The sequence below is a fragment of the Oncorhynchus nerka genome, unplaced genomic scaffold (genome assembly GCF_034236695.1).
Source record: "Oncorhynchus nerka isolate Pitt River unplaced genomic scaffold, Oner_Uvic_2.0 unplaced_scaffold_835, whole genome shotgun sequence".
NCBI classification, from domain to species: Eukaryota; Metazoa; Chordata; class Actinopteri; order Salmoniformes; family Salmonidae; genus Oncorhynchus; species Oncorhynchus nerka.
Genome location: NW_027040436.1, coordinates 40,001 through 49,730, shown reverse-complemented (window position 1 = coordinate 49,730; position 9,730 = coordinate 40,001). Strand labels below are relative to the sequence as shown.

At 47.3% G+C, this 9,730-nt stretch overlaps 1 pseudogene; it reads left to right on the top strand.

The window, feature by feature from the left end:
* The first annotated feature begins 405 nt into the window (after nucleotides 1-405).
* Nucleotides 406-9,730, top strand: part of LOC135571034 (twisted gastrulation protein homolog 1-A-like) — a 46,323-nt pseudogene continuing 36,998 nt past the window's right edge.

The window sequence follows — 9,730 nt, the reverse complement described above, 5'->3', positions numbered from 1 at the left end:
CTGAGTTGTTAGATTGCCTACCTTCCCCTACAATAGAAACCCTGGTTCGAATCCAGGCTGTATCACAACCGGCTGTGATTGGGAGTCCCATAGGACGGTGCATAATTGTCCCAGCGTTGTCCGGTTTTGGCCGGTCTAGGCCGTCATAGTCTATACCACTACTTGATGGCTTCTGGCACTTTCACACCTAAAGAGCACCGTAGGCTGGAACTACTCACTATGATGACTACAATAGCAAATAGCTGCCTAATGGGGAGTTTTATGGCTGGGGGAAAGTTTTGTGTCAGGCTTGACAATGGTTAAGATTTGACTCAGTGGTTCAGTTTCTATACATTAGAAGTCAGTGAGGACATTGGGGAATGATTATTTTATCAATTCAACGTTGCCCACATTATCTGGACTCTGACTTGACAATATTGTGAAACAAGACAGGAGTGTTTTGAACACATTCACCTTCATGCATCGGGTTTTTAACGGTATCGTAAGGGGAGTCTGTATTTCTCCTGACCCCTGAGTGGCTGGCTTCTGTTATCTTGAAGAGCTGCCCAGCCCCGCCACGCCTCACTGATTTGTGTCTCTTCGTTCTGCCTAAACTACTGGTCCAGCCAGCCGTCTCCAGTCCAACTAACTGCTTAGTTACTGGATCATGTTAAAACGGACGCTGTATCTGTGAGGCGCCCGACTGTCTGCGGCGTTGTGGCTGAGAAACTGACGCCCTCCGACTGCACGGTTATTATAGACGGCATAGTTTCATCCTGGACCTTGTGAGGAAAGCGCCGGTGTTGGATTTAAAGGGGGTACAGCCGTCAATCAAACGGAAGGATTCGAACCATTGTAACGGTAAATATGAATAATCTCGTTTTGACTCTCGTGGCGTATGCTACTTGATGAATCGGTGTTGTGTGTGTGCGAGGAAAACGTTATAGGTAGCGGTTTTAGGGAGCGTTTTTGTGCGGAGGTAGAGAAAGGTAGGTTATTAACGAAATGACTCTAACTTGTGGTTTTCAGTGTAATTAACGAAATGACTGTCACTTGTGGGTTTCAGTGAAATTAACGGAATGACTAACATGTGGGTTTTCGGTGTAATTAACACAATTTCTAACTTGTGGTTTTCAACAACGGTCTTTTCCTCTGTCCGTTGTGACAAAAATGACTAACGTTAGTCGAACAACTCCTGTTCGAAAATAATGCATGTCAACTTAGGACAGATGTTTCCCTGTAGGCAACTACAATATATTGAAATGATGAAAACACAACATATTTGAGGTCATCACAGCTAAGAAATGATTATTTGTTACATATAATACAGGCAACATTATTATCAATGTGTTGCAGCACGATTGGATTTCAAAACAATCCTGTTTGAGTTATTGAACTTGTATATAACCTTTTATCTTTCGCCTATAAAGGTTGTCATAGATCTTCTTTTTTTTGTCTCTTGTTGTAGAAAATTCAAATTCACCACGTTATTTTAGCACCATCAAAGCTGTCTGTGTTCTGTCTGTAAGTCCAATGTGCCTTATAGACCCATCTGTCTGTCTGGTATATGTCTATAGACCTGTCTGTCTGGTATATGTCTATAGACCTGTCTGTCTGTCTGGTATATGTCTATAGACCCCTCTGTCTGTCTGGTATATGTCTATAGACCTGTCTGTCTGTCTGGTATATGTCTATAGACCTGTCTGTCTGGTATATGTCTATAGACCTGTCTGTCTGTCTGGTATATGTCTATAGACCTGTCTGTCTGTCTGGTATATGTCTATAGACCTGTCTGTCTGGTATATGTCTATAGACCTGTCTGTCTGTCTGGTATATGTCTATAGACCTGTCTGTCTGTCTGGTATATGTCTATAGACCTGTCTGTCTGTCTGTCTGGTATATGTCTATAGACCTGTCTGTCTGTCTGGTATATGTCTATAGACCTGTCTGTCTGGTATATGTCTATAGACCTGTCTGTCTGTCTGGTATATGTCTATAGACCTGTCTGTCTGGTATATGTCTATAGACCTGTCTGTCTGTCTGGTATATGTCTATAGACCTGTCTGTCTGTCTGGTATATGTCTATAGACCTGTCTGTCTGGTATATGTCTATAGACCTGTCTGTCTGTCTGGTATATGTCTATAGACCTGTCTGTCTGTCTGGTATATGTCTATAGACCTGTCTGTCTGTCTGGTATATGTCTATAGACCTGTCTGTCTGTCTGGTATATGTCTATAGACCTGTCTGTCTGTCTGGTATATGTCTATAGACCTGTCTGTCTGTCTGGTATATGTCTATAGACCTGTCTGTCTGGTATATGTCTATAGACCTGTCTGTCTGTCTGGTATATGTCTATAGACCTGTCTGTCTGTCTGGTATATGTCTATAGACCTGTCTGTCTGTCTGGTATATGTCTATAGACCTGTCTGTCTGTCTGGTATATGTCTATAGACCTGTCTGTCTGTCTGGTATATGTCTATAGACCTGTCTGTCTGTCTGGTATATGTCTATAGACCTGTCTGTCTGTCTGGTATATGTCTATAGACCTGTCTGTCTGTCTGGTATATGTCTATAGACCTGTCTGTCTGTCTGGTATATGTCTATAGACCTGTCTGTCTGTCTGGTATATGTCTATAGACCTGTCTGTCTGTCTGGTATATGTCTATAGACCTGTCTGTCTGTCTGGTATATGTCTATAGACCTGTCTGTCTGTCTGGTATATGTCTATAGACCTGTCTGTCTGTCTGGTATATGTCTATAGACCTGTCTGTCTGTCTGGTATATGTCTATAGACCTGTCTGTCTGTCTGGTATATGTCTATAGACCTGTCTGTCTGTCTGGTATATGTCTATAGACCTGTCTGTCTGTCTGGTATATGTCTATAGACCTGTCTGTCTGTCTGGTATATGTCTATAGACCTGTCTGTCTGTCTGTCTGGTATATGTCTATAGACCTGTCTGTCTGGTATATGTCTATAGACCTGTCTGTCTGTCTGGTATATGTCTATAGACCTGTCTGTCTGATATATGTCTATAGACCTGTTTGTCTGTCTGGTATATGTCTATTGACCTGTCTGTCTGTCTGATATATGTCTATAGACCTGTCTGTCTGTCTGGTATATGTCTATAGACCTGTCTGTCTGTCTGATATATGTCTATAGACCTGCTTGTGTTTATTGATTTAAACACACACACATCCCACCTCCCAGCACTGACACCATTTTTTCTTACGTTGACCCAGGTGGACCGACAGTGTGTTGCTGTGTGTGTGTGTGTGTGTGTGTGTGTGTGTGTGTGTGTGTGTGTGTGTGTGTGTGTGTGTGTGTGTGGAGACAACCGGACCACCAGGTGTGTGTGTCCAGCCTACTAGCTGACTGTCAGGATGAGGCCTGGTCAGCTGTATGTTCTGGTTCCAGCCTCCGCTGCCCTCCTCCTCCTCCTCATGGTCCTATCAGAACCGTCTCAGACCAGCGCCTGCAACAAGGCCCTCTGCGCCTCGGATGTCAGCAAGTGTCTCATACAGGTGAAGTGTGTCCTTGTCCGTGTGTGTGTGTGTGTGTGTGTGTGTGTGTGTGGGGCGGACTGGGACAAAAACTCTGCCCTGGCATTTTAGCCACACCAACCAACATCCCAAGCTGTCTTTAAGATGTCTGCATGTCTTTAAGATGTAGACATCATGAAGATTTTTGTCCCCTCTACCCTATCGTTAAGTACTACTACATATTTAGTATTCCCCTCTACCCTAGTGTTAAGTACTCCTACATATTTAGTATTCCCCTCTACCCTAGTGATAAGTACTACTACATATGAAGTATACCCCTCTACCCTAGTGTTAAGTACTACTACATATGAAGTATTCCCCTCTACCCTAGTGTTAAGTACTACTACATATTTAGTATTCCCCTCTACCCTAGTGTTAAGTACTACTACATATGAAGTATTCCCCTCTACCCTAGTGTTAAGTACTACTACATATGAAGTATTCCCCTCTACCCTAGTGTTAGACCATGGTGCTTGCCTACGGAGCTGTGAGGGGAACGGCACCTCAGTACCTCCAGGCTCTGATCAGGCCCTACACCCAAACAAGGGCACTGCGTTCATCCACCTCTGGCCTGCTCGCCTCCCTACCACTGAGGAAGTACAGTTCCCGCTCAGCCCAGTCAAAACTGTTCGCTGCTCTGGCCACCCAATGGTGGAACAAACTCCCTCACGACGCCAGGACAGCGGAGTCAATCACCACCTTCCGGAGACACCTGAAACCCCACCTCTTTAAGGAATACCTAGGATAGGATAAAGTAATCCCTCTCACCCCCCCCCCCCCCCTTAAAAGATTTACATGCACTACTGTTCCACTGGATGTCATAAGGTGAATGCACCAATTTGTAAGTCGCTCTGGATAAGAGCGTCTGCTAAATGACTTAAATGTAAATGTAAATGTGTTAAGTACTACTACATATGAAGTATTCCCCTCTACCCTAGTGATAAGTACTACTACATATGAAGTATTCCCTTCTACCCTAGTGATAAGTACTACTACATATTTAGTATTCCCCTCTACCCTCGTGTTAAGTACTACTACATATGAAGTATTAAGTTAATTACTCCCTCATACAGTGCATTCGGAAAGTATTCAGACCCCTTAACTTCTTCCACATTTTGTTACGTTACAGCCTTATTCTAAAACGAATTAAATATGTTTTTCTCATTAATCTACACACAATACCCCCTTAATGACAAAGTTAAACCTTTGATATGAGGCTCGAAATTGATCTTGTTTCTATTGATCAACCTTGAGATATCTCTATAACTTTTATTTATTTCTTTCTTTTATTTAACCAGGCAAGTCAGATAAGAACAAATTCTTATTTACAATGACGGCCTACTCTGGCCAAACCCTAACCGGGACGACGCTGGGCCAATTGTGTGCCGCCCTATGTGACTCCCAATCACGTCCGGTTGTGATACAGCCTGGAATCGAACCAGGATCTGCCCAGGGTCGCCTACCCTTGTGTTAGATCCTCTAAGTCAGGGTTATCCAACCGCTGTCCAGGGTCGTCTACCCTTGTGTTAGATACTCTAAGTCAGGGTTATCCAACCGCTGTCCAGGGTCGCTGTCCAGGGTCGCTGTCCAGGGTCGCCTACCCTTGTGTTAGATCCTCTAAGTCAGGGTTATCCAACCGCTGTCCAGGGTCGCCTACCCTGTTGCCCTAGAGACATTAGTCAGGGCTCGTGAACTGAATATTGAATGTGAATTTCCATAAATCAAGTGACAAAAAGGGTTGAATTGTTCAGCGACGTGTGCTTTAAACGCGGCTGTGGTGATGAAAGGTACATAATGACAATGGTGACCCGTCATACAGATCACCTGTTTAGCGCAGGTGTTTCAAGCCCTAGCTCAGTGCTTTCTGTGGTATAGGGGCTGCTCAGGTGTTTCAAGCCCTAGCTCAGTGCTTTCTGTGGTGGAGGGGCTGCTCAGGTGTTTCAAGCCCTAGCTCAGTGCTTTCTGTGGTGGAGGGGCTGCTCAGGTGTTTCAAGCCCTAGCTCAGTGCTTTCTGTGGTGGAGGGGCAGCTCAGGTGTTTCAAGCCCAGTGCTTTCTGTGGTGGAGGGGCAGCTCAGGTGTTTCAAGCCCTAGCTCAGTGCTTTCTGTGGTGGAGGGGCAGCTCAGGTGTTTCAAGCCCTAGCTCAGTGCTTTCTGTGGTGGAGGGGCAGCTCAGGTGTTTCAAGCCCTAGCTCAGTGCTTTCTGTGGTGGAGGGGCTGCTCAGGTGTTTCAAGCCCTAGCTCAGTGCTTTCTGTGGTGGAGGGGCAGCTCAGGTGTTTCAAGCCCTAGCTCAGTGCTTTCTGTGGTGGAGGGGCTGCTCAGGTGTTTCAAGCCCTAGCTCAGTGCTTTCTGTGGTGGAGGGGCAGCTCAGGTGTTTCAAGCCCAGTGCTTTCTGTGGTGGAGGGGCAGCTCAGGTGTTTCAAGCCCTAGCTCAGTGCTTTCTGTGGTGGAGGGGCTGCTCAGGTGTTTCAAGCCCTAGCTCAGTGCTTTCTGTGGTGGAGGGGCAGCTCAGGTGTTTCAAGCCCAGTGCTTTCTGTGGTAGAGGGGCAGCTCAGGTGTTTCAAGCCCTAGCTCAGTGCTTTCTGTGGTGGAGGGGCAGCTCAGGTGTTTCAAGCCCTAGCTCAGTGCTTTCTGTGGTGGAGGGGCAGCTCAGGTGTTTCAAGCCCTAGCTCAGTGCTTTCTGTGGTGGAGGGGCTGCTCAGGTGTTTCAAGCCCTAGCTCAGTGCTTTCTGTGGTGGAGGGGCTGCTCAGGTGTTTCAAGCCCTAGCTCAGTGCTTTCTGTGGTGGAGGGGCAGCTCAGGTGTTTCAAGCCCAGTGCTTTCTGTGGTGGAGGGGCAGCTCAGGTGTTTCAAGCCCTAGCTCAGTGCTTTCTGTGGTGGAGGGGCTGCTCAGGTGTTTCAAGCCCTAGCTCAGTGCTTTCTGTGGTGGAGGGGCAGCTCAGGTGTTTCAAGCCCTAGCTCAGTGCTTTCTGTGGTGGAGGGGCAGCTCAGGTGTTTCAAGCCCTAGCTCAGTGCTTTCTGTGGTGGAGGGGCTGCTCAGGTGTTTCAAGCCCTAGCTCAGTGCTTTCTGTGGTGGAGGGGCAGCTCAGGTGTTTCAAGCCCTAGCTCAGTGCTTTCTGTGGTGGAGGGGCTGCTCAGGTGTTTCAAGCCCTAGCTCAGTGCTTTCTGTGGTGGAGGGGCAGCTCAGGTGTTTCAAGCCCTAGCTCAGTGCTTTCTGTGGTGGAGGGGCAGCGCAGGTGTTTCAAGCCCTAGCTCAGTGCTTTCTGTGGTGGAGGGGCAGCGCAGGTGTTTCAAGCCCAGTGCTTTCTGTGGTGGAGGGGCAGCTCAGGTGTTTCAAGCCCAGTGCTTTCTGTGGTGGAGGGGCAGCTCAGGTGTTTCAAGCCCTAGCTCAGTGCTTTCTGTGGTGGAGGGGCAGCTCAGGTGTTTCAAGCCCTAGCTCAGTGCTTTCTGTGGTGGAGGGGCAGCGCAGGTGTTTCAAGCCCTAGCTCAGTGCTTTCTGTGGTGGAGGGGCAGCTCAGGTGTTTCAAGCCCTAGCTCAGTGCTTTCTGTGGTGGAGGGGCAGCTCAGGTGTTTCAAGCCCTAGCTCAGTGCTTTCTGTGGTGGAGGGGCAGCGCAGGTGTTTCAAGCCCTAGCTCAGTGCTTTCTGTGGTGGAGGGGCTGCTCAGGTGTTTCAAGCCCTAGCTCAGTGCTTTCTGTGGTGGAGGGGCAGCTCAGGTGTTTCAAGCCCTAGCTCAGTGCTTTCTGTGGTGGAGGGGCAGCGCAGGTGTTTCAAGCCCTAGCTCAGTGCTTTCTGTGGTGGAGGGGCAGCGCAGGTGTTTCAAGCCCTAGCTCAGTGCTTTCTGTGGTGGAGGGGCAGCGCAGGTGTTTCAAGCCCAGTGCTTTCTGTGGTGGAGGGGCTGCTCAGGTGTTTCAAGCCCTAGCTCAGTGCTTTCTGTGGTGGAGGGGCAGCCAGAGGAAAATACAGAGCGGAGGCTTTGGTTATCTTCTCTAGTTGCACCGTGATTGGCTCGGTGTTCTGTCACTCATGGGGGGGACACTACGTCACTGCCAAATCTACAGGGAGAGCTAGGCAGTTCAAGCCCCCTTGGGGATCCCCTCCCAGAGATTCACATTGGAAGTGTCATTCCAAGAAGGCTCAAGGTCATTGGCCACCGATAGAATGACGTCAAATCTACCGTAGCTTTGATTGGACGTCAACATCACACATTCAAAATCTTAGCTAGCAAGCTAGACGAGCAGCTAGACGAGCAGCTAGACGAGCAGCTAGACGAGCAGTCATCGTCATGAATCACGTCAATCTTTTGGCTAATCCTTTTCAACCCTTCGTCGTATGAAGATAAATTATGGATAAAACATATCAGTGCTCATTGGACATAAACATTACGCAACAAGTCAAAAATCGCAAAAAATGCAATGAGTGGGTTTGGAAGGAATTAATGGCTAAGTACAAGTATCGCGAAACAATCACTATGTTGCTTCCCCGGACGGCTATTCAGTGGAGAGGGTGTGTGAATCAAGTCTGGGTTTAAGGATTTAAAACATCTGTCTGAAAGGGTCTCTTTTTACCGAGCTTAAAAGGATAAACGTTCACACGCCAACACCATGGGCCTGAAAAGGTTGAATTCATTGGCCATGCTGCCAATCCAGCATGACTTCTGCTGCTTTCAAAAACAGCTGGAAACTTGGAAATCTCAGACTTCTGTGTGTGTGTGTGTGTGTGTGTGTGTGTGTGTGTGTGTGTGTGTGTGTGTGTGTGTGTGTGTGTGTGTGTGTACATTCAACCATGTTTTTCTGGTTGTCTTCAAAGCACCATAAATCCAGAGAATGGCTGACAGTAACAGTCTGTTTAGCTGGGTTTTTACATTTTATTTAACCTTTATTTAACTAGGCAAGTCAGTTAAGAACAAATTCTTATTTTCAATGACGGCCTAGGAACAGTGTGTTAACTGTCCCTGACCTATGGGCCGTTCTGGGTTAACTGCCTTGTTCAGGGGAACAGTGGGTTAACTGCCTTGTTCAGGGGAACAGTGGGTTAACTGCCTTGTTCAGGGGAACAGTGTGTTAACTGCCTTGTTCAGGGGAACAGTGTGTTAACTGCCTTGTTCAGGGGAACAGTGTGTTAACTGCCTTGTTCAGGGGAACAGTGTGTTAACTGCCTTGTTCAGGGGAACAGTGTGTTAACTGCCTGTTCAGGGGAACAGTGGGTTAACTGCCTGTTCAGGGGAACAGTGGGTTAACTGCCTTGTTCAGGGGAACAGTGTGTTAACTGCCTTGTTCAGGGGAACAGTGTGTTAACTGCCTTGTTCAGGGGAACAGTGTGTTAACTGCCTTGTTCAGGGGAACAGTGTGTTAACTGCCTTGTTCAGGGGAACAGTGTGTTAACTGCCTTGTTCAGGGGAACAGTGTGTTAACTGCCTGTTCAGGGGAACAGTGGGTTATCTGCCTGTTCAGGGGAAGAGTGTGTTAACAGCATTGAGTTTTCTTGGGTATGACGTTACAAGCTTGGCACACCTGTATTTGGGGAGTTTCTCCCATTCTTCTCTGCAGATCCTCTCAAGCTCTGTCAGGTTGGATGGGGAGCGTTGCTGCACAGCTATTTTCAGGTCTCTCCAGAGATTTTCATTCGGGTTCATGTCTGGGCTTTGGCTGGACCACTCAAGGACATTCAGAGACTTGTCCCGAAGCCACTCCTGCATTGTCTTGGCTGTGTGCTTAGGGTCGTTGTCCTGTTGGAAGGTGAACCTTCACCCCAGTCTGAGGTCCTGAGCACTCTGGAGCAGGTTTTCAAAGATCTCTCTGTATTCCATTTATCTTTCCCTCAATCCAGACTAGTCTCCTCGATCCTGTCCCTGCCGCTGAAAAACATCCCCACAGCATGATGCTGCCACCACCATGCTTCACCGTAGAGATGGTGTCAGGTTTCCTCTAGACGTGACGCTTGGAATTCAGGCCAAAGAGTTCAATCTTGGTTTCATCAGACCAGAGAATGTTGTTTCTCGTGATCTGAGAGTCTGCCTGCGTTATTTGGTGTTTTACGTTGTTCACGGAGGATATTTTGCAGAATTCTGCGTGCGGAGTCTCAATTTGTTTTTTTTTTGTCCCATTTTGTGAATTCTTCATCGGTGAGCGTACTTCAGACCTCACAACCATGAAGGTCAATGGGTTCTATAACTGATTCAATAATGTTTTGCCAGATCCTAATTGGTATCAAA